Below are 23632 nucleotides of genomic sequence, written 5' to 3'. Positions count from 1 at the left end.
GTATAACAATTATTAACAAATGTATAGCTAAAAATAAAATTTTTGTAAACATATCTAATCAAACTCATACAGAGCATTGAAAAATGCATCAATAGATAAATATATATGTATCTATTTGTTTATTTAAGTAAAAGTTAAATTAGTTTAATAAAGTTAAAATATTTACATATTAAATTTTTCAGGTTTCTTATTTTTTAATTTATTTTCTTTTTTATTAGTACCTATCTACTATTATGAATAAAACAGAAAGATATAGTACCCCAGGTGGCAATTCAGATTTTCTGGAAAATCCAGCCTCTTCGGAGGTCGGCTCTAAGGATTCTGGGGAGAGCCAATTATTCCAATTCGAACTCTTGATAAATCCGTTTTCAAGAAAACCCATGATAACTCGATCACCACCACCAAAATCGAGTGCATCCGGGCAAAAGAGTCCGCCCAAGCCTCCAGAGCGTGCAGAAGAAGACTCAGAGAAAGTAGAAAGTCTTGTAAAAGACAATAAAGATATCGTCAAAGGCTCGACGAAACATTGCAACTCTATCAAGAGTTGAAAGAAGAAATAAAATTTCTAAGAAATGAAAATGAAGCCTTAAAGAAAGCACAGCAAGAAATCGATCTTCTTCGCAAAGAAAACGATATTTTGAGAAAAGCTAAAACAGATATAGAATCAAAAGAAACTCCACAGCAAGTGGATATTGACCAAGAAGGAAAAACAACAAAAAGATAAAGAATCAGTCGTGGTACAACGTGGCCTCCCACTATTTATACTCACGTTTGATAAAACAGAAAAAATAGAGGAAATCTACAAAATTAAAACAATACTTAATCTCGTTGTTAAGATCGAACCTCTAAGAAACCGTACAAAGCAAGTACCTCATTGTAAACCATGTCAAGGTTTCAACCACACGCAAACCTATTGCAAAAAAAAGAACCTAGGTGAGTGAAATGCGCGGGAAAACATTTAACTGTAGACTGTATCGGAAATAGCAAAAGTCCAATGAAGTGCATTAACTGCAATGGAAGTTACCCGGCAAGCTATAGAGGCTGTGAAGTAGCGAAAGAGCTACAGAAACGCCGAGAAAAAACTCACGTACAAAGAAAACCAACGAAGCAAACAGAAACCCCAATTTCTAAGACACCTAAAAGGGCAAATACATTAAGACCCAGTACCGGCAAAGAGAATGCAACGCCATCAACATCGAAGACGTCTCCAGAGAAAAGTAGTGTAAACTCATACGCCGAAGTGGCAGCTACACCCATAATAAATAATCCTGAACCTGACGCAATTTCTCACTGCCAGGCTTTAATTTTGTCAAAATTTGAGGATCAGGTCAAACTTAACAATGGAATATGTGATAGGCTAGCTAAACTTGAAGATTTTATTCGACCCCAACGCTTTACAAGAAAACATGATTAAAAACCTTAGATTATTACGTGGATTGCCAATGGATTATGGCAGAGACTTGGAGAGCTAAAAATGGTTATACGGGAACAAGATATTGACATTTGTTTGATATTAGAAACCCATGTAAAAAAAGAATACAATTTCAATATCAACGGTTTTCTTGATTACCACGCAATTCACCCGTCGAACAAAGCAAGAGGCGGAGCATCATTATATATACAAGATTGTATTAAACACTCGATATGTCTTAAGCTTGAATCGATGCAACTTATAAGTGTGCAAGTTGAAACTAAGCATGATGTACTTAATATCTCATATACATGCTGCCCTCCGCGGTACAAAATTGATAAAAATGAATTTTCAAACTTGCTAAAATTACTTACCCCAACTTTTATTATCGGCGGCGACTTAAATGCAAAGCATACGTTTTGGGATGGTAGATGCATATCTCAAAAAGACCGAGCGTTATACGAAGTCGGTATAAAGAATAATTGCGACTTCCATTCTACTGGAAAACCAACTTATTGGCCGGCAGATACCTCGAAAATACCTGACCTGATTGATTTCTTTATAGTCAGGGGAATACCGTCAAATCGAATTAAATTTACGAAATGCTTGGATCTTTTCTCCGACCAATCTCCCGTTATTCTCACTATGAGCGAAAGTCTTGTTAAAGTTGAAAAACCACCTAGGCTAATAAACGGTAAAACTAACTGGGAAGGCTTTAAGAAAGATATTGAGGATAATGTTTAATTAAGGGTATCACTACAAACACCTCTTGAGTTTGAGAAAGCGGTAGATAATTTTGTGCATATTGTCCAAAAAGCCGCATAGAACAATACCCCTTACCAAAGAGAAATTTCAGGGTACAAAGACGCTAAATATCTCCAAGAGATAAAAGACATACAAAAGCGAAAAGCGCGCAAAAAATGGCAACAAACTCGTGCTCCTCAACACAAGGCTAATCTAAATCATCAGATTTAAAGAACCTCGAAGCTAAAAATTAGCTAAAAATTACCTAGAAAATTTTACGGCAGGTAAAGAATCTAACTATGTACTCTCGATGGAAAGCGATAAAAGCCACGAAAAAACCAAAGCTTCCAGCACCTCCGATAATGAAAGACCACAATGAATGGGCAAGAAGCGACAAAGAGAAAGCTAACGTTTTTGCTGATTACCTTAAGGAAACATTCAAACCATTCAATGGGCAAGCATTGAATGACAGTATAAATATGAATATAACGTCAAGTGAAAGCTTCATCACAAGAAATGTTACGCTCGCCGAATTAAACAAAGAAATTAAAAAGCTAAAGTCAAAAAAAGCACCAGGATACGACTTAATTACTGCAGAAATTCTTAAAATGCTCCCACGGAAAGGTTTAATAAACCTGCTTTATATAATGAATGCCACTTTAAGATTAGAATATATTCCAAATCAATGGGAAGTCGCCGAAGTAAAAATGGTATTGAAACCTGGCAAACCATCACACGAAAAGAAATCATACAGACCCATTTCACTGCTTCCTGTAGTATCGAAGGTTTTTTGAGAGAATATTTTTGCAGCGTCTTCAGCCAATAATAGAAGAAAAAGGTCTTATACCTGAACACCAATTCGGTTTTAGAAGCAAGCACTCGACGATTGATCAAGTGCATAGAATCACTGATGTCATTAAGAAAGCTCTTGAAGGAAAGAAAATTTGCTCAGCGGTCTTTTTAGATATGTCTCAAGCTTTTGATAAAGTATGGTACGAGGGTCTCAAATTCAATTTAAGACAAGTCCTACCTGAAGGACTCTTTACCATTCTTAGAGAATATCTAGAGAACAGAATTTTCCGCGTTAGGCACGGAAATGATTACTCAGACTTTAGGGAAATAGTGGCTGGGGTACCACAAAGTAGTGTTTTAGGTCCCATTTTGTACCTTCTATTCACTCGCGATATACCTCAAACACAAAACACAATTGCAGCTACTTTTGCTGGTGATACCGCAATACTTGCAGTAGGCAAAACAATTAACGAATCGACAAGTAAATTGCAAAATGCTCTTAATAATGTTAATGAATGGACACAAACATGGCGAATAGCGCTTAATGAATTTAAAAGTCAGTCCACGTGGACTTTACGTATAAGAAAATAAATAGACTACCAGTTTTTATTAATACTACTCAGACTCAGGTCCCGTTTGCAAATGAGGCAAAATATCTCAGGATGACTCTCGACGCGAAATTAAAATGGAAACCGCATGTTTAAAATAAATGTGATCAGTTGAATATAAAATTGAGAAATGTACTGGTTGCTCGGACAACATTCTAGACTTAGTATTGAAAACAAATTATTAGTTTACAAGCAAGTACTTAAGCCTGTCTGGTGTCTGGACATATGGACATATTCAACTCTGCGGTTGTACCCGCGATACAAATTTACATAGATTACAATCTTTAAAAAAAAAATTACTAAGATCATTTGTAAATGCGCCGTAGTACAGTGCGGTTCACTTGGTTAGACGCACCAATTTTTGTTTACATAAATTTCATTTTTTTTTTTTGTGTTTTTGCAAGAATAACCAAAAAAATTTTATTTATTTGAATGGTTATTTAGTTCTAAATAGAAAAACAAAAAGGAATAGTGGGTGAGTGTAAGTTAACGGTACTTTTTAATCCTTCTTATCTCTGATGTAAGAAAAAGGGCAGTTTTTTTTGGTTCACATGATTAGACGCACACCTTAAATTAGTTAGTTGGGCGAGATCTATTGCGCTGATTTGATTAAATTTGGAAGATTAAGCATCAAGAAGTTATTTTTCAGTGATTTTCATTCAAAATCTGTTAAAAAAAAGTTCTGAGTGCGAAAGAATAAGGGAAAAATAAAGCGTTGGACTAGAAAGGTTTTTCCATAAGCACCATTGCCAAAAGAATAGGATAAAGTGACCATTTCGAGAGGAATTATTTTAAAAATAGTGCCTCCTATGAAAACACTCCAAGGGAGGAACAATAGAAGCTTTAACACCTCAGGAAAAAAGAAAATTTATGAAAAAAGTGTCGAAAACAGCTCTATCCCCGAGCAAAATTAAAGAAAAAGCTGGGATAACGGCAAGAACATCAACTTTTCGGTGAACTTTTTTGAATGCTGAACATCTTACATTAAAATAAAACTTAAAAACGAAAATTGGTGCGTCTAACCATGTGAACCGCACTGTATATAAGAAACTAAGATCTTCACAGGGATCTTGGAATCCCCACGGTTCGCGAAGAAATAAAAACTTAAAGCATAGAAAACGGTTAGTCGAACATACTAATAGAACAATACTAGAAATTCTCGACGAGACAAACTTAGTACGACGTTTGCGAATTTAATTCCCTTATTTCATAACATCGGCATTGATTAATATAAATTTAAATGTTTTTAGATTTAATTTGTTTAATTTCCTATAAAATACTTATTTTTTGATAACAAAATTTGAACCATTATTTTAATGATTGAATTTAAAAAAAAAATGTTATTTAGCTATTTCGAAATATCATCAGTAGGAACTTTCACCGGAAAGTTACCTACAACACGTAACTTAACTTCGAGAAAGATAAATTGCTAGATAAGTTCCATCTGAACTTAGTTGCAATCGGGAGGAGGAGGTGGTATTAGTGGTTAAGAGTCCCACATATCTATGAGCACGCGTTTTCCGGTCCTCATAGAATCTTTTGAAGATTTCAACACCTACTCACGGACAAAAAAAAATTGGTATCTACCACTAAAATATTTCCACAGCAAAAAGGACTGCATCAATATATGTAAAAGACATCTATTATTTTAGTCCTGTTTCGACAACGGTAAATGTCTAAATGAAATTAGCCAAATGCACAGCACACATAATAAGGTAATATATTTCGAACGTTGTCAAAATTTGTTTGTCAAAAATAGGCACCAATCTGTCAGGTCGGCCTTTAATTTTTATATTTCAATCGCAGTAAACAGGAAATTTGTTTTTGTTTTAATGTCATTTGAAAATATTAAAAATTGAAAAATAACAAATTTTCTTCGTGTTTCATCGCAGAAAATAGTAAATAATTGTTTAAAAATTAGTGGTGTGCGTGGTTGATCGGTTTTTGTGCTTTTTTTTGTCGGTATTTTAAACAATTAAGAATTCGGTAGCTGACATTGGTCGCCAAAGTGTCATGTTTTGACAATCTGGCGACCAATGTCAGTTCGGAATATATTACCTTTTTATGTGTACTGTGAGCCAAATGAGCTTCGAAATGAGATGATTTCCCATGAAAATTTCAAATTTGGAATGAGATAATTACCTCGAAATGAACAAGGACATTAAGAGCGGAATTCATAGTCGTTTCTCAATTTAAGATTTTTCTCAACTTGAGCACTGCACTGATTTGAGAAATTATTTTTCTCAATCAAACTCACAATGAAGTTTGAGTAATTTACGTAAACTGTCATATAAAAATATATTTTTTTTTAATAATTCGGTATCGATTTGATTTTGTGTTTGACGCGATTTAACGATATTTAACATTAAAGGTAAAATGTGATAGCGAATATTTAAAAAAAAAATTATTTTAGATGACAGTTTACTCAAATTATTCAAATTTCATTGTGAGTTTGATTGAGAAATATGTATATTTACTCAAGTCAATGCTCAAGTTGAGAAAAATCTAATCTTGAGTAACGACTATGAATTCCGCTCGAAGTCCCGAATCCAGGGCGAACGCAGAAAAAAATTTCGGGTAAGGTTTCAAAAAATTAACTAACCACTTTGTTGTATTTTTTATCAGCCCTGTTGTGAGTTTCCAGTGGACAATTTTTCCCCCGAAATATTTTTGTACGTCCGGAATTTAAAAAGCTTTTGCAAGTAGCATCGGAGTGAAACTAACATTTTCCGCTTAACCGGTTTTTGTTTCTCACTAAAGTTTAAGTGAGCTGCTTACCTCGCATTTTAAATAAAAAAAAGTTCAAAATACAAGGAGTTTTCAGGACGCGAACAACTTGTCTCCCTCAACTCACAATGGAGGAAAAGTTAAATTTAATTTTTCCGGGTTGAATTTTGTTCACGTGAAACTCACAATAGGGCTGAATATGTTTTTCGGGGAACATATCGTGGGCACAAAGCCAAAACCACGAATCTTCAAAATTGTACGTTTGAGAAAAACTTCTTCAAAGTTTTGGAAACTCATGCAATCTTATGGAAACTCGTGCAACGGAAATTGATAGTTTAGGCTTCAAGGCAAAAGTTGGATGAAATATTTGGCGGAAAGTCAACCATGGCAAATAGCCACACTGTCCATTTGGGACGGCATATAAGATCGAGGATTGAGGAGGAACAACCTTCAACCTCCTCTGCATCCCGCTGCTGCTGTAGAGAACAGGGAGAAAGACCTCGAAACCTTAGAAGAATATTACGGAAATATGAAGAACTCGAAGACTCCGACTGCCCAATTGAAAACACTTCTCCCCCAATGAGCCAAATGGCTGATACTTCAGCAAGATCTGAAGTCCAAGCAGAAATAAGATCCTCTAGAGCTCCTAAGAGGAAATCAGCTAGAGAAAAATATTATGAGGAGAAAATTAAAAGGGAAGCTGAGCAAGCTGAGCAGTCCTAAAGGGCTGAGTTTTTTCAATCCATTCGAGATAAGTGGAAGCCGAAGTTAGGAGAATTCGTCTTCAAATGATGGAAAACATAAGAAACACTCTAATAGAATGCATTCAGTTATAAAAATAAGTTCGCAATGGGTCGCTGGAGGAATTGAAACAATTTGTGACTCCTCAACGCTTGACAGATTTATAGACCGAGAGCCCACAGCAAATTTTGGGAGTGGAGATATACCTTACCTAAATGTGAGTATGCAGTTTTATAGCCTTATGCATTCTAATAACGAATTCAAAAGTCTGGCAGCTTTAAATTGCAGCCTTATATGGTTTTCGGGAGATTAAATATCGCGAGTTTTCCAATTAATGAGAGTCGGCCAAAATTACACAACTATTACGAAAACACATTTTATGTAATTGTAAAAGATTTATTACCTTCAAATAATGTTTTGATGTAGTACATAAGTAATTAAATAAAACTTCACGTCTATTTGAATCTTCAGACTTTGTTATTGTGTTATCGGCGACGGAATCTGCAGGAACAATAACAACTTCCTCCAAACCTTCTTCAATTTCCATTGGCAGGTCATCATAAGTGATGCAAATGTTATGTAGAACACAAGCACTCACTATTCGAAATTGCAGTTAAATTAGTTTTTTCAGTAAATCTAGCCAGCCTTCGGAATCAGCCTTTCAGTAATCCAAAAGTATTTTCAACGGCCATTCTTGTTGAAGAATGTAGGAAATTGAACCGCTTTTGTGCACCGGACAAATTCCCGGCATCCTTTAACGGTGGCACCAACCAACTTTTTACCGGGTAGGCAGAATCACCTAAAATGAATGCTTCATTGGGAAACAGCGTCTGATATTCTGTTTGTACTCGTAAATATAAATCTGACCTTCGAAGGACCCGACTGTCATGGAGGGAGCCTGGTTCACCACAAGTTATATCTGTAAAGCGTTTGTTAGCGTCAACAACTGCCTGCAAAACTAAACTATAGTTCTGATTCCTGTCGAAATAGCACTCCTTGTCGACAGTTGGAGCTTTAATAGATATATGGGTGCAATCTTTTGCTCCGATTACGCCAGGTATACCTTTTTTATATTGAAATTTCCTTTGCACATCATCTGCAAATGCATCTTCAGGCCATTTAACTTATGTGCCATATATAAACATATATAGACTTTCTGCAGCCGATTCTCTTCCTACCACCTCCGGAAGCTTCAACCGAAAATTCAGATTGTGAATATCTTGCTGCAATAAAAAAGGAAAATATATTTTTTTATATTCCATCAAAAAACTTGCTGTATATCCTCCTGGACCCCTGAAGTGCGTTCTTTTATTCGCCGATGTTAACTATTGTTAACAAGAGTTAACTTTCATCGTTCCTAAATGAGAAAAAAGTTACGAAATGTAACATCGTGACGTCACAACATCGTTCCTTAATCCAATGCTGAAGTGTCAAATAGTTACATTTTGTAGCTTTTTCCAACTGAGCTTCTGGACTTGAGTTTCAATGTTAATCTGTCAAACACAACTAAATGTGGAAGAGAGGGGAAGATGTGAGAAGAGAATTTTTTGTTTGTTTTCATATTTGAAATTATTTAATGCATATTTTTGTTTCAATTTGCTTAGAATTCAATTTAAAAGAATTATTTCAGTACCAAATTAATTCCTTCTTGTTTATTCATTCATAAAATTGATCTCAAAAAATTTTGTTTTGACAGATCAACAAAATGTAACATTAGTCGTTCCTAAATCAAAGCTGAAATTTTCTAACAAAATATAACAAAAACAAATACAACGATTTTTTGACACAACAACCAAAGTTAACTTTATTTAATAAAAGAACGAGCCACTGGTATCACCAGTGATACTTCTTTTCATTATTTTAAATACCCTGAGTTTGAGGCGTATGGGAGGTGGTTGTATTAGTATATTTTCTTTGAAGTATATATGTAGATTCTTTCTTAACTTTCTTAAGAGAGAGTAAACCGAATCGAAGTGTCTATATCTGCTGTGCTATTTTGCTTGAAAAATTGAATGAAAACTAAGGGAATAATTTGAAGTTTCTGTTGTAAACGACTGACTTAAGGGCTGATTGTTATTTAATCATTCAAAGTGCTGCAATAGTTGAAAATTTCATCGAAAATTAAACATTTTTGTTTTGAAAAAAAAAAACTCACAAACATTTTGCGGGACTTCAAAAAAAAAAAAACACAGTTTATCCCAACTGGAACAAGGAGAGATTCTCCCTGCTTGGGACAGCACGGCTCTGGTGAGTTTTCTCCTTCTTCACTCTTCACCACAAAACACATCACAATATCATCAATATTTAAGAATATTTTATATTTAAATTAAATTTTAACAAACAAATACATAATAACATAGTCATTTTAGAATTGTTTTTTTATCAAAAATAATCACTAAGAAAGCAATAAAAAAAAAACAATCAATAAGAAAAACAACACACAAACGAGATCAAAAGCGTGATCATTACAAGACGTCTGTCATCAGTCGGTTTTCTTACGATCAAGAATTTTGAATTGTTAGAAGTGACGCAACACGTAACGTAAGCAAATCAGCAATGGGTGACACAGAAAAAAAGCTAGATGATATATTAAACACACTAGGAATTCTAAAAACCGATCTAACAAACCGCAAATACAAAATGAAACTCAGAATCTTAACGAGAAATTAGACAAAATATCAGAAAACCAGCGCAATATTGAAGAAAACCAAAATTATTTAGAAGGAAAAATTAAATTCATTGAAAAAACCTTAAAAAGAAAAAATGTTGTGATTTACAATATGAAAGAAATAGAGACAGATAGCAAATCCCTACAAAAATACGTTCTAGAATTCTTCAATAATATCTTAGAAATCATCAAAACAAATATATTTGAATTAGACTTCGTAAGACGTATTGGGAAAAAAATGTGAAAAAACGAGACCAATCTTAGTCGGATTTACATCTCAAATAAAAAAAGATGAAATTATGAGAAATAAATTCAAGCTTAAACACTACAATGAAGCAATAATTTACATTAAAGACGATATGATGAAAGAAGACATGAATATAACAATTAGACAAAATGAAATAACAAAGAAATCAAAAACTATACACAAACAAACTCAAAAACTCCAAGTAACCAAAACCCAATCAATGAAAAGAACACATGAAAACGAACAACAAACATCAGACTATAAACCCTCTTCATCAGGATCAAAAAAAACTTAAACAAGACAACGAACAATCAAACATCTACTCCTTTTTTAAACCGAACTCTAGAGAGAAAGAAATAAATACACCTAAGACGAATGATAAATAGCAAGTAAAGAATTACAATTTGACCGTGCATTCAATTGACAAAACTAAGGACACTTCAAAACTTCAAAACTAACAACTTCCTCAAGCCTGTTGGCCACCGTGAGGAATGTAGGCTCAAACCCCCCAAAAATAACACGAATATCAAATCAATCGACAAAAACTACTAATACAACTAATCATAACGAAAATTTCATTAACATATGCACATTTAATACAAGAACCTTATCAACAGAAGAACGACAACAAGAATTAAAATTAGCACTATGTGACATTAAATGGGACTTAATTGGTTTATCAGAAACAAGATTATTTGGTCAGAAAATCGTAGAATTTGACAACGAGATTTTTTGCTATATAGGAGAAACTAAAGGTTTATATGGCGTCGGCTTTATAATAAAGAAACATTTAAAAAAAGACATAATAAGCATACGATTGTTCAACGAGAGGATATGTTCTATTACTCTTAAAGTTAAAAACACAAAACTGACTGTTATACAAGTTTACGCTCCTACAGAGAAAGCCTCTGATGAAGAACTTGAAACTTTTTATGATAAACTAGACTCTGCTTACCAAGAGACCAAATCGGAATTGATGTATATTATAGGAGACTTTAATGCCAAAATTGAAAAAAAAGAAGATGACGAAAATAAAATAATTGGTAAATTTGGATATGGACAGCAAAACAAAAGAGGCGAACGGCTCTTGTCATGGCTGTATGAAACGAATATGAGCTTTTGAAATTCGTTCTTCAAGAAACATGAAAAGAATAAATGGACATGGAGATCACCAGATGGAAGAACAAAAAATGAAATTGATCTTATATTGACCAACAAAATATCAACATTAGCAGATGACTCAGTAATTAATAATTTTAAATTTGACAGCGATCACAGATAAGTAAGAGCCAAACTAAAAATAGACCATCAAACATTAAGAAGAAACAAACAAACAAACGCTTAGTATGAAAAGAAATAAAGAGAATGAACGAATACAGAATTATAATGATTTACTCTCCGACAAAATAATAGAACATATTGATTTAGACAACATCAGCAACAACATTCAGACAATATACAATACACTGGAACATATTATAAAGTCAACTGCCAAAAGCACGATAATGAACGCCACATCCTGTAAAATTGACAAAATCTCACCTGACACAAAACAACTCATCGATTTAAGAGAAACCTTAAGAAATAAAACAAATCTTACAGAATTGGATAAACAAGAACTCAAAAATCTTAGGAAAACTATTAAGACAAAATCTAGTGAAGACATTCAAAACTATAACGAAACAACAATTGAACATATACTTCAAAACACTAAATCCATTAAAAAGACGAAAACATTTTTGAACAAAGAAAAAGAATGGATCATTTCCATGAATAACAAGACGAAAACGATAACAAAAAGAAAAGATATAAATGAAATAGCGACATCCTTTTTCGAATCATTATTTAACTCAAGCATTGAACCAAACGATCAACTCAACCTAAATTTTTCTCCGGATAATAATTCAACACCTACTTTATTTCATTTTACCGAAGCTGACATCGAAATATCTATTGACAACATGAAAAATGAAAAAGCCCAGGAAATGACGGAATTGAAGCCGAAATGCTTAAATATGGCAAACTTGCTCTTACACCAATATTGACGAAATTATTTAACGAAATTTTAAAAACACAACAAATTCCAAAGCAATGGCAAGAAAGCACCATCATTCTACTGCATAAAAAAGGAAACAAAACTGATATTTCAAACTATCGACCCATCAGCATAATATCGACAATGTATAAGCTTTTCTCAAAGACTCTTCATAAGATAACGAAACAATCTCTCAATGACAATCAACCTCGGGAACAAGCTGGTTTTAGAGAAGGATACTCGACTTCAGACCATCTGTAAACAATTAACCAACTAATAGAAAAATATAACGAATATAAAAAACCACTCTATTTGCTTTTTATTGAGATACCAAAGCTTTTGACACAGTGGAACACAACAGTATTTGGACCGCACTTAGTAACCAACAAATTCATCCCGACTTTATAAAGACAATGAAAAGTATCTATCAAAACAACAAAGCGAAGATAAAGACCGATAAAATTGGAAGGTACTTCAATGTGAAGAGAGGAGTTCGACAAGGAGATCCACTCTCCCCACCACTGTTTTCTGCAGTACTTGAAGACGTTTTTCAACAACTAAGATGGGACAAAAAATATGGACTTGATATATGGGGACAAAAACTTAACAACTTAAGATTTGCAGACGATGTCGTTCTTCTTTCAGATTCACCAGACGATATACAATCAATGGTAAATGAAATTTCAATTACATGTAAATTCTATGGACTATCCCTTAATTTGACGAAAACAAAAGTCATGACAAATCATATAAAAAAAGATATAAGATAATTTTTGAAAACAAAATAGAATATGTGGACGATTTTATCTATCTTGGCCAAGTCAAGTCATTCTCTAATCAGGAGGAAAAGGAAATAAACCGAAGAGTAGAAAACAGTTGGAAGCAGTATTGGAACGCTAAACAAATACTTGATTCGAAACTTAGTGACGACATGAAAAAATATATATTGGACTCTACAATCCTACCAACAATGACATATGGATTAGAAACACTAGGATTAACAACAAATTTACATGAAAAACTAAGAATCTGTCAGACAAAAATTGAACGAAAGTTGCTGAACATCAGACTAGTACAAAGAATAAAAAATGAAGATATTAGAAAAATAACAAAAATAACTGACGTAATTCAAAGAACAAAACGATTAAAATGGAGCTGGGCCGGACATATATCGAGAATAGAAGATCAAAGATGGACAAAGTTGGTAACTAAGTGGATACCCTCAGACGAAAAACGACCTAAAGGACGACCAAGAAAGAGATGGGCTGACGATCTAAGACAATTCAATCAAAATTGGTATAATGATGCAAAGAGCAGAGAAATTTGGGCATCTATGGGAGAGGCTTATGCCGGATAAACGACCTTTCATTGATAAAAAAAAAAAATAACTATTAGAATACATATTAACTTTAAACTACTTAACTAAAATAATCAGTACTAAATTCTTTGTTAACTATTTTTTATTTCATTTTATTCATATTTATATTTGTATATTAACTATCGATGTAATTGTTAAACTGTAAAATTTAGTGGCGAATAAAGCTTTTAATAATAATAATAATAATAATAATAATAATAATAATAATAATAATAATAATAATAATAATAATAATAATAATAATAATAATAATAATAATAATAATAATAATAATAATAATAATAATAATAATAATAATAATAATAATAATAATAATAATAATAATAATAATAATAATAATAATAATAATAATAATAATAATAATAATAATAATAATAATAATAATAATAATAATAATAATAATAATAATAATAATAATAATAATAATAATAATAATAATAATAATAATAATAATAATAATAATAATAATAATAATAATAATAATAATAATAATAATAATAATAATAATAATAATAATAATAATAATAATAATAATAATAATAATAATAATAATAATAATAATAATAATAATAATAATAATAATAATAATAATAATAATAATAATAATAATAATAATAATAATAATAATAATAATAATAATAATAATAATAATAATAATAATAATAATAATAATAATAATAATAATAATAATAATAATAATAATAATAATAATAATAATAATAATAATAATAATAATAATAATAATAATAATAATAATAATAATAATAATAATAATAATAATAATAATAATAATAATAATAATAATAATAATAATAATAATAATAATAATAATAATAATAATAATAATAATAATAATAATAATAATAATAATAATAATAATAATAATAATAATAATAATAATAATAATAATAATAATAATAATAATAATAATAATAATAATAATAATAATAATAATAATAATAATTGAAATTGAAATTGATTGAAAAGTGTGTTTGTTTGAGCGAATAATAAAAGTAAATTGATTTGAAATAAAGTGTGTTCTTATTTGAACGGAAAGATAAGTGGAAGTTAAAATAAACGAAATAAGTTTTATTGTGAACCCGGAATAAAACATTACAATATAAAATAAGGACGGTTATTTAATAAGTATATTATGGTGAATCTCATGATGGTCAATGTCAGTTATATAGTTGGTATTATGCTTCGAGGCTGCATTACAAACGTTCTTTTTCAATGTTGGTAAGGTAAGGTAATGCATTTTACGTGTTTTAAGCACGTATAAAACTGACAGACTTGTTTAGGCTCCAATTTGTAAAAAAGTGGGCAAAACGGCGGAACTTAACATTGAAATTAGTGCATCTTCTGTTGCAAGTCATTATTTCGGTGTCGATCGTGTACTGTGAAAGAGTATCAAGAGTAACAAGTATGTAGTTAGCCAGTAAGGCTATAACTCATCGGTAGCTTAGTGATAGTAGTGTCGGACCGGAGAGCTGAAGGAACGGCGTTAGATTCCCAGCTGGGCCAACATTTATTTGGAGGTTTTTTTTTTTTAAACCAATAAATTGCAAATAAAATTCGCTTGACTGAAAGCGTTTGCAATCGGGTTTATAGCGGGGACATCGAAAGGTGCCCCAGCTACAGAAGTGTGAAATTTCCCTAATCCAGCGGAACTTAAGTCAAAAAATAAAGTTAAGCTGCTCAGTACGAATTGGTGTACATTAATTCCATACATAACAGTTTATTCATTTCAGGTAGTGAAAGCTTGATATTTCCATTTTGTTTTGTACAGTAAGCTGTCAAAGTCAAACATTGTGCGAATAAAAAAATGAAAGGCATTTTACAGCCGAGTAGCTGAGTTGCGCAGTTTTTACAAATGTGTCTTAGGAACAGTAAAATTATTATGTATTTTGTATCTTTGATGTTAATACTACATGCTCTAGTAAGATCATTGATTTTATTTTTTATATAATTACTTTTATTAAATTCATTTTTGCAAGGGTATAAAAAAACGTCTTTCAAAATTTTGAGATAACGGTTTTTAAGTAAGCCCGTGTTTACCCGCTCTAATTTTTTCATATTTCGATTCTGTGTAATTTATATAATTAGAATCAAGAGTTATTTTTTGCAACTTTTTGCAAACTTTTGCAATATTTTATTTTTTTTGTTCGATTCTTGGGTGAAAAACCTATTGTCAATGTTTTCATAAATCGTAAATCACATTTTTATGAATAGCAAATTACTTTTTAAGATTCTTCATAATAATAAAAGACGAAAATATTAAATAAAATTTTTCGATATCTCGCTTCGTTTTCGAGATATAAATAGTTTTGAGAAACAACTTCCAAAATCGTTTGCTCGATACGAGCGACTTTACGAGGAAACAAACATCATGACGTTGGAAAAGTATCTGCTGCAATCTGCAAAGAAACTTGTCGGAAGCATCGCCAACCACCCCAATCAGCTGATGAGAAGCATGAGAACCCAACAACGACATCCCGAACCCAGATACCTTAGTGCTTTGGATATTCTGGATGAGCACATAATCCCAACCGACAACGAGGAAGTAGTTTACTTTTACGCCGATACGCAATCGGCCTACTACCGCGGCTAAATGCCATACCACCCAACCCACCATAATCAATACCACAACTGGACAACCGGGACGGAACACCCCGAGGATAACCTAGTCAGCAGACTTGTAAAATTAAGCCTATTCATGTACTATATTTATATATATTTTATCTTTTATCCATTTATTTATTTAATATCAATTAGAGTTTACAATCTCAAATAGACTAACGAAATTTTTAAATTATACATATGTAGAATCATTATAAAATTAAAGCTACACAAAAAAATAAAATTATTTATTAACATTATTTAATTAGTTAAAAAATACAAGTTTAACATATTTTTGAATGAGTTTCTACTCAAATGGAAATTAAAATCTATATTATTTGACACATTATTAATCTCCCTAACACTGCGAGTCATAGGTTCATTAAACGCATAATTTACTCTATGAACGTTTTCGCGGAATAAGGTTCGAATTCTTAGTTCTCTAGAAGGAGCGTAAAGATCTATCAGCGATAACAAATAAGGACAATCAATATGATATGATAAAATATCACTGACAAAATTTATACCAAACATCTTACGGTGGTTTTCTTATGTCTGTATACCAATAAGCTGACATCTAACGTTATACGAAGGCATTTCAATGTTCCAGCCTAGTTTGTGTACTACAAACCTTGTACATTTTTTTTGGACATTTTCTATTCTTGTAATATGAACATTGTAATGAGAATTCCACACTACGCAGCAATATTCCAGGACCGATCTAACATACGAAACATAAAGGGCTTTTAGAGTGTATGGGTCCCTAAGACCAAACGAATTACGAAAAATAAAATCCAACATAGAGTTGGCTTTGTTCACCATGCATTCTGTGTGATGTACAAAGTTTAGCTTGTAATCAAAAATTACTCCAAGGTCTTTTTTAATAGAAACTCTTTCAAGGACATGATTATGCATATTGTAATCGTAAACGATAGGTAACAAACGACGAGTAAACGAAAAACATTGACATTTGGATATGTTTAGGGCTATTGTTAGGCCCCATATGTGCCAACAAATTATATATCAATCAATGTATCTTATTAGAAATAAGTTAAGCTTAAGTCAATTGTATATAGTACGTTCAATAAAACAAAATTGAATTGAATTGAATCGTTTGCTCAATGTCGGTTCTTCCTCATCTATTGTAGTACATTATGTACTCGTATACCACATAGCGGACATATAATAAGATAATATATTTGAAAATGAATGAAGCACCTGTAGAAATACATATTTAACATAATTATACTGGTTTTCATAGCAAAAATAAAGTGTACTTGGAACCATGAATTAAGTTCCGCTAGATTGGCAAAATTTCACACTGTGCAACGGCAACAACAGCCGATATGGGTTGGCAAAATAAGAGGAGGCAGCGGGCGATCTTCCAACCGCCGAACTTAGTGAAGCGTCGCTCCGAAAACCCTTCAGCTGAGCTGCCATCTGAAGAGGAGGAGACGCGTCTCCTCCTCTTCAGCTGGCTAAACTAAACTTGCCAAACTTGATAAACTTGCTAAACTTTGCTAAACTTGTTGTGGATGTTCGCGCCGTCTAGACGGCGCGAACATCCACAGCAAGCCTGAAAGCAGAAGTAGCACCCATTGTCAAGAAGGCAAAGCAGGAGACGCGCCGAGCCAACAACAACAACTACTGGCTAAGAAAGTAGAGTTGCAAAATCAGCAACAACAACAAAACCAACATCCAATACAGCAAGCTAAACAACAGCAACAGCGGCAATGACAACAACAATTGCCAGCAGATTCAAAACAACAACAACAGCTGCCTGCACAAGTGCCAGAGCAGCAAAATCAAAAATCGCCGGCACAGGTGCAGCAGAAACAAAATGTACAGCCACAGCAGCAACAGCAAAAAACACAACAGCAACAACAACAGCAAGCACCAAATGCTACCAGGCCCAGTGGAAGTAAGCAGCAGGAGCGGACTCATCAGCACCAGGCCCAGGAGCACCAGCAGCAGAGAGGACAACAGCAGCAGCCACAGACAAACAAACAAAAAAAAGAGAATGTGCCACCCATTAATGTTTTTAAAATGGAGCTTGAAGACACCATAAAATTATGTAAGTCGGCCATAGGCGAAAACTTTTTTACTAAACGTTCGAGTAGTAATAGACATGCTATCCACTGCAATACAGTGGAGAATCATAAGAAAATTCGAATATTGTTAAAATAAGCCACCACTGAGTACTTCAGTTTTACCCCTAAGTTGGAGAAAATCCAAACGATCCTCCTAAAGGGCATAGATTCCTGCACGGAACCCCAGGCTCTCTATGATGAGCTCTGCCGCAAAGCGAGTCCTGATCTCGAGATCATTAGCGTCAAGCCATTCCAAACGGCTTTGCCCAGACGGGAGAAAAGGAAAGGTTGTCACTTGGGATAAATTAAAAAGGCGCGGTGACATGCTTTAATGGGTGCGATGCCAAAGGTTCGGCCATGCCGCAGCCAACTGCGAAATGCAGTCTCGCTGTGTAAAGTGTGGAGAGAACCACAATAAGGGGGAGTGCAAACTCGGAGAGGAACGGGTCGAAGATAAGGCCCAGCTAAAATGCGCAGTCTGCGGAAGCGTCGGGCAGCCTGCTAATTATCGGGGCTGTCCCAAGTTTCAGGCTGTCGTAGAAAAACGTCCAGAAGGGCGTGCTCCTAACGTCAACCCAAGCATCTCTTTCGCCCAAATGGCGCAAAGAGCAATGCCGAAGACGACTCAAAAGCCACTAAAGGTTGCCCAACAGGCCTCCATGCCTAAAGCACCGGCGCACTGTTGTCCAAAATGACTTATCTCGTTGCAAAAATCATAACTTTTGAACGGATTGAGGTAGCGGTACAGTTTTTTTTTTAATTTGAAGGAAATTTCCAGGGCTGTTACACCAATGAATTTCAAGAAAATTGTTTTACAGGGTGTTTAGGAATCATCGGCCGAAAACCGATTTTCTTAAAAAAAAAATATTTAAATTAAAATTGGTATGCCATTTTGTAGAAATCACTAATTCACATCTAAAAAAAGTTCAGATTACACTTTTCCATGATATTACGATTATAGAGAATGCCAAAAAAGTTGGTCCCGGAAGTCCGTCTGTCTTTCTGTCTGTATAAGGATCTACATCCTAAACGGATGGACCGATTGACTTCAAATTTGGTATGTAGCATTTTTTGGAGACCCTCCAGAGGTGTTTTTGGAATTAATTTTTTTGGGCCAAAAATAACGGTACTTGTCATACACCAATTTCAGTAAAGCTGTAATTGCTCAAAAACGGCTCCAACGATTTTGTTTAAAAAATTCAAATGTAAGTTTGAAAACAAGGTCTATCTTCTAATGAAAAAAATTTTTTTGGAAAATCATTATTAACGGTACCTGCCATAGAACGGTTTTTTTTAAATCCGATATTCTCCGAAACGGCTTATTCGATTTCAACGAAACTTTTTTTGAAGAAGCACTTATATAACTCAAATATAAGCCAAAAATAAAATTTCAAAAAAAATAATTTTTGGATTTTTAAAAAAATTTTGAAATTTTTTTTTGAAAAATAAAATTTTCGAAAACGGGACATTGTATTTTTTTGAAATTTTGTTTTTAGATGTGGATTAGTGATTTCTACAAAATGGCATACCAATTTTAATTTAAACATTTTTTTTAAAGAAAATCTGTTCCTTCTGCCTTCATTTTTTTTCAAAATACAAAATCTCGGCAGTGCGCAAGCATGCGCAGCTAAATATTTTTATTTTGAATCAACAATTGATTGGTACACATACCCTATTCGGCTTAATGAATGGAACCGAATGGATTTTTTACGGTACCTGCCATAAAACCGTTTTTTTTTCAAATCCGATATTCTCCAAAACGGCTTATTCGATTTCAACGAAACTTTTTGTGAAGAAGCACTTATATAACTCAAATATAAGCCAAAAATAAAATTTCAAAAAAAATAATTTTTGGATTTTTAAAAAAATTTTGAAATTTTTTTTTGAAAAATAAAATTTTCGAAAACGTGACGTTGTATTTTTTTGAAATTTTGTTTTTAAATGTGGATTAGTGATTTCTACAAAATGGCATACCAATTTTAATTTAAACTTTTTTTTTAAAGAAAATCTGTTTTTGGCCGATGATTCCGAAACACCCTGTGAAATAATTTTATTGAAATTCATTGGTATAACAGCCCTAGAAATGTCCTTCAAATAAAAAAAAAAATTGTACCGCTAACTCAATCCGTTCAAAAGTTATGATTTTTGCAACGAGATAAGTCATTTTGGACAACCGTGCGGCGGCAGAATCAGAGGTTTTTACCTTGTTACTGAGCATTCAAGCTCAGTTAACAGTGCTTCAAAGCCAGATAAGGGAGCAGACAGTGAGGGTAGATCATATCTACTCTCAACTGCCTAGCTTAACGCAACCTAGGTCGTAATGGGCGCACTGTCAGACAGGCGCCTTAGGATCCTAGCTGTGAATGTAAATTCACTGATTAGGGTCGAACGTAGAGCTAACCTTTTCCAATTGTTGAAAGATCTAAGTCCCGATGTGTTTATGGCTAGCGAAACTAAGCTAAACCAGAAACATAAACTGACAAATATGAATTACAATATCGTAAGAAAAGACCGGCCCGACTCCATTCAAGGGGGCGGTGTTGCAATCTTCATACGTAAAAGCATTAGTTATAAGGTAATATACAATAGTGAAGTGCGAAAGTTTCGATCGCTTGAGGTGTGCATTGTATGCATCCCTCTCCAAGCCGGTGTATGCAGTCGCAGCTTATGCGGCAGAAGCACCTCAACCAGCTGAATTAACGGCAGAACTCGAAAAACTTTTTCAAGTCCTACGAATGAATTTGGAGGAAAACTATATCCTCATGGCCGGTGATCTGAACGCCAAACACCAAGATTGGAAAAATCAAATACAGAATCAGCGAGGTAATCATCTGTATAATTGGATGAGTCAAAACAATATTGAATATAGGGTTGATCTGCTGGCTACTGAAAGGCCATCGTTTCCAAAAAGCGGCTCTTTTCTGGATTTATTGCTTTTAGACTCAAGACTAACAATAACAGACTCTGTGGGCCAACACCCAAGAAACTGCCTTCATACAATTGAGTACGACAGCGACCACTGCGAACTCGCCGCCGCAATACAGCTACCGAACGAGCTTGTGGAATTGGAGGAGTATGTACCGGAGCACTCTTACAACTACGGTAAGATGCGCTGGCCACGCTTCACCAACGCCTTAGCATGAGAACTGCGTTCAAATAACATAGCCCCTCCAAATGATAGAAATCTGTCGAATAGTGAGATTGATGGTTATCTCCAACAGAAGGACGATACCATCCTACAAACGATGAACAGAACGATACCTAAATACAAAGAACGTGACCAAAATAACGTTTACCGAAACGCGACTATTGACGCACTCCACAGACAAAAAAGCGGACTATTGACAAGACTTACACGTTTATATCGGCGATTTACCGACCCACACGATCTGGAGATTAGAACACTGAAGTCGTCGATCAACAACATCAACCAGTTGATCAAAGAAAATTATAGGTTGTCTATTAATTTGTATTGGGACAAAAAAATTCGGGCCGTTAATTCTAGCGACCCGAGTATGTTTCCGCAGATTAATAAGATTTTTAGACGAAATGATCAAAACGAGCTTCCGTGTCTTAAACTCCACAGAACTGTGGAAAACAGAGACGTACTTCTGACCGCAGGCATATATCCAGGGGAAGCCATCTTGGACGACGACCTCTTTATAATCGAAGATCCGCAACAGAAAGTGGTGAAGGTAGAGCTCAAGCTCATCTGCGATTCATTAAAGAAAAAGAAATCAGCAGGAGTCGACGGTATATCCAATATTGTACTACGACATCTACCGCAAGAAGCTATTGACATTTATTTACTGTTTAACAACGCTCTGAATAATGCATATTATATAAAGCGTTGGAAAACAGCAGTGGTACATCCTCTACCGAAAAAGGGAAAGGACAACTCCAATCCGGCAAATCTCCGGTCGATAAGTCTCCTTCCAAGTATCAGCAATGTATTTGAAAAAGTTATCAATAGGGCTCTGTCTCAGTGAGCTGAGGACAATAATATCATACCGGATAACCAATTGGGGTTTAAGGCAGGACATGACATTATTCATGCCGCGTCTAAACTTGTATCTGATATTCAGTGGAACAAATCTAAAAAACTGTGCACGGGTGCCTGTCTTGTTGATTTGGAAAAAGCTTTCGACACCGTTTGGTTAGAAGGTCTCTATCTTAAATTAACAAGACTTGGTATAAGTAAACCACTTTTATTGCTTTATGACGTGCTCAATCGTAGAACGTTTGTTGTCAAAAATGGCAATGTAACTTCTACTGGAGTTTTTAATATTAAAAATGGTCTTCAACAGGGAGCGGTGAACTCACCGATTCTCTTTAGTATTTACACTAGCTATCTGATAGGAAGTCTAACTCAGGCAATTGCGTATGCCGACGATCTAATTGCGTACAGAACAGCTCCAAAAGTTAAAGTCATCAGAATGACTGGGAGTTGAAAATTAACTTCCAGAAATCAGAAACGATTCTATTTAGGACTTCTTTGGCTAGGGCTTCAGGGGATACGCGAAGGAACTGGCGGAAGCTGGCGATCGCTGGACCACACGGACATCCACTGCCGAGTAAAAGTGTAGTAAAGTACCTCGGTATCTGGCTAGATCAATATCTATATTTCAATAGACATATGGATGCTGCTCTGGCCAGGGCTAGGGGAGCTTTTGCCCCGACGAAACGGCTGTTTTATAGCAGTCGGCTTGACACCAGGGTTAAGGTGACTTGCTACATGGCCCTCATCCGGCCGATGATTGTCTATAGATGCCCTGTGTGGTTCAACGTTGCTCCATCTCAAATGGAAAAGTTTTAGGTGTTTGAGAGGCAGTGTCTTAGACGTTGCCTTGGTCTGCACAGAACACCCAAATCTGATTACACGCATTACTATTCCAATGAGGTTTTATACAATAGGGCCAACATAAATAGAATTGATAACTTTATGCTGAAGCTTGTTCGTGGCCACGTTTCAAGAGCGATGGCCTCTTCAAATAGCTACATTTTTGGGGCTTACTACCCTAACGACGAATACTTCAAGAGTGTGTGTTTAAGCGGCTATATTCCGCCTGAGGCATTCCTCTATTTAGATAGTCGGGGGCTTGTACAGGATAGATTGGCAGTTCCGCTAATCTACCACGTCGGGCGAAGAACCGTTAACAGGCGACTGTTATACAAAATACAAAAAAAAAAAATTCAAAATCGCTTGCTGTGGCTGTTCTAGTTTTTAAGTAGTTTAAGTAGCTTTAAGTAGTTTACGTAGTTTTAATTAGTTTTTAAGTTTTAAAATAAACAAAAAAAATTATCAGAATCCAAGTTTTTTTTATAAATTATTTCTTGGAAAAAATAAAACCTTGAAATACTATTTGAATTAAATTAGTTTTAAGGCCGAAAGGCACTAGTATTAAGAAAAATGAAGTATAACTTAGAGTGCCCGTATAGTAGGGTGTCCATCTTGGACCTTTCTAAAAAGAGAACATTTTATTCTGAAACCTTAAAAAAGAGCACTTGGAAGAAAAAAAAAGAGAACAAAAAAGAGCACTTGATTAAAAAAAAAACAAACAACTTACATAAA

General features: G+C 34.0%; 1 pseudogene; it reads right to left on the bottom strand.

Moving 5' to 3' along the window:
- Positions 1–618: 618 nt before the first annotated feature.
- LOC129909443 (putative nuclease HARBI1) lies at positions 619–8879 on the bottom strand (annotated as a pseudogene).
- Positions 8880–23632: the final 14753 nt, after the last annotated feature.

This window comes from Episyrphus balteatus, chromosome 2, assembly GCF_945859705.1.
Source record: "Episyrphus balteatus chromosome 2, idEpiBalt1.1, whole genome shotgun sequence".
NCBI classification, from domain to species: domain Eukaryota; kingdom Metazoa; phylum Arthropoda; class Insecta; order Diptera; family Syrphidae; genus Episyrphus; species Episyrphus balteatus.
Note: the sequence above shows the minus strand (reverse complement) of the source record. Positions and strands in the feature narration are given on the sequence as shown.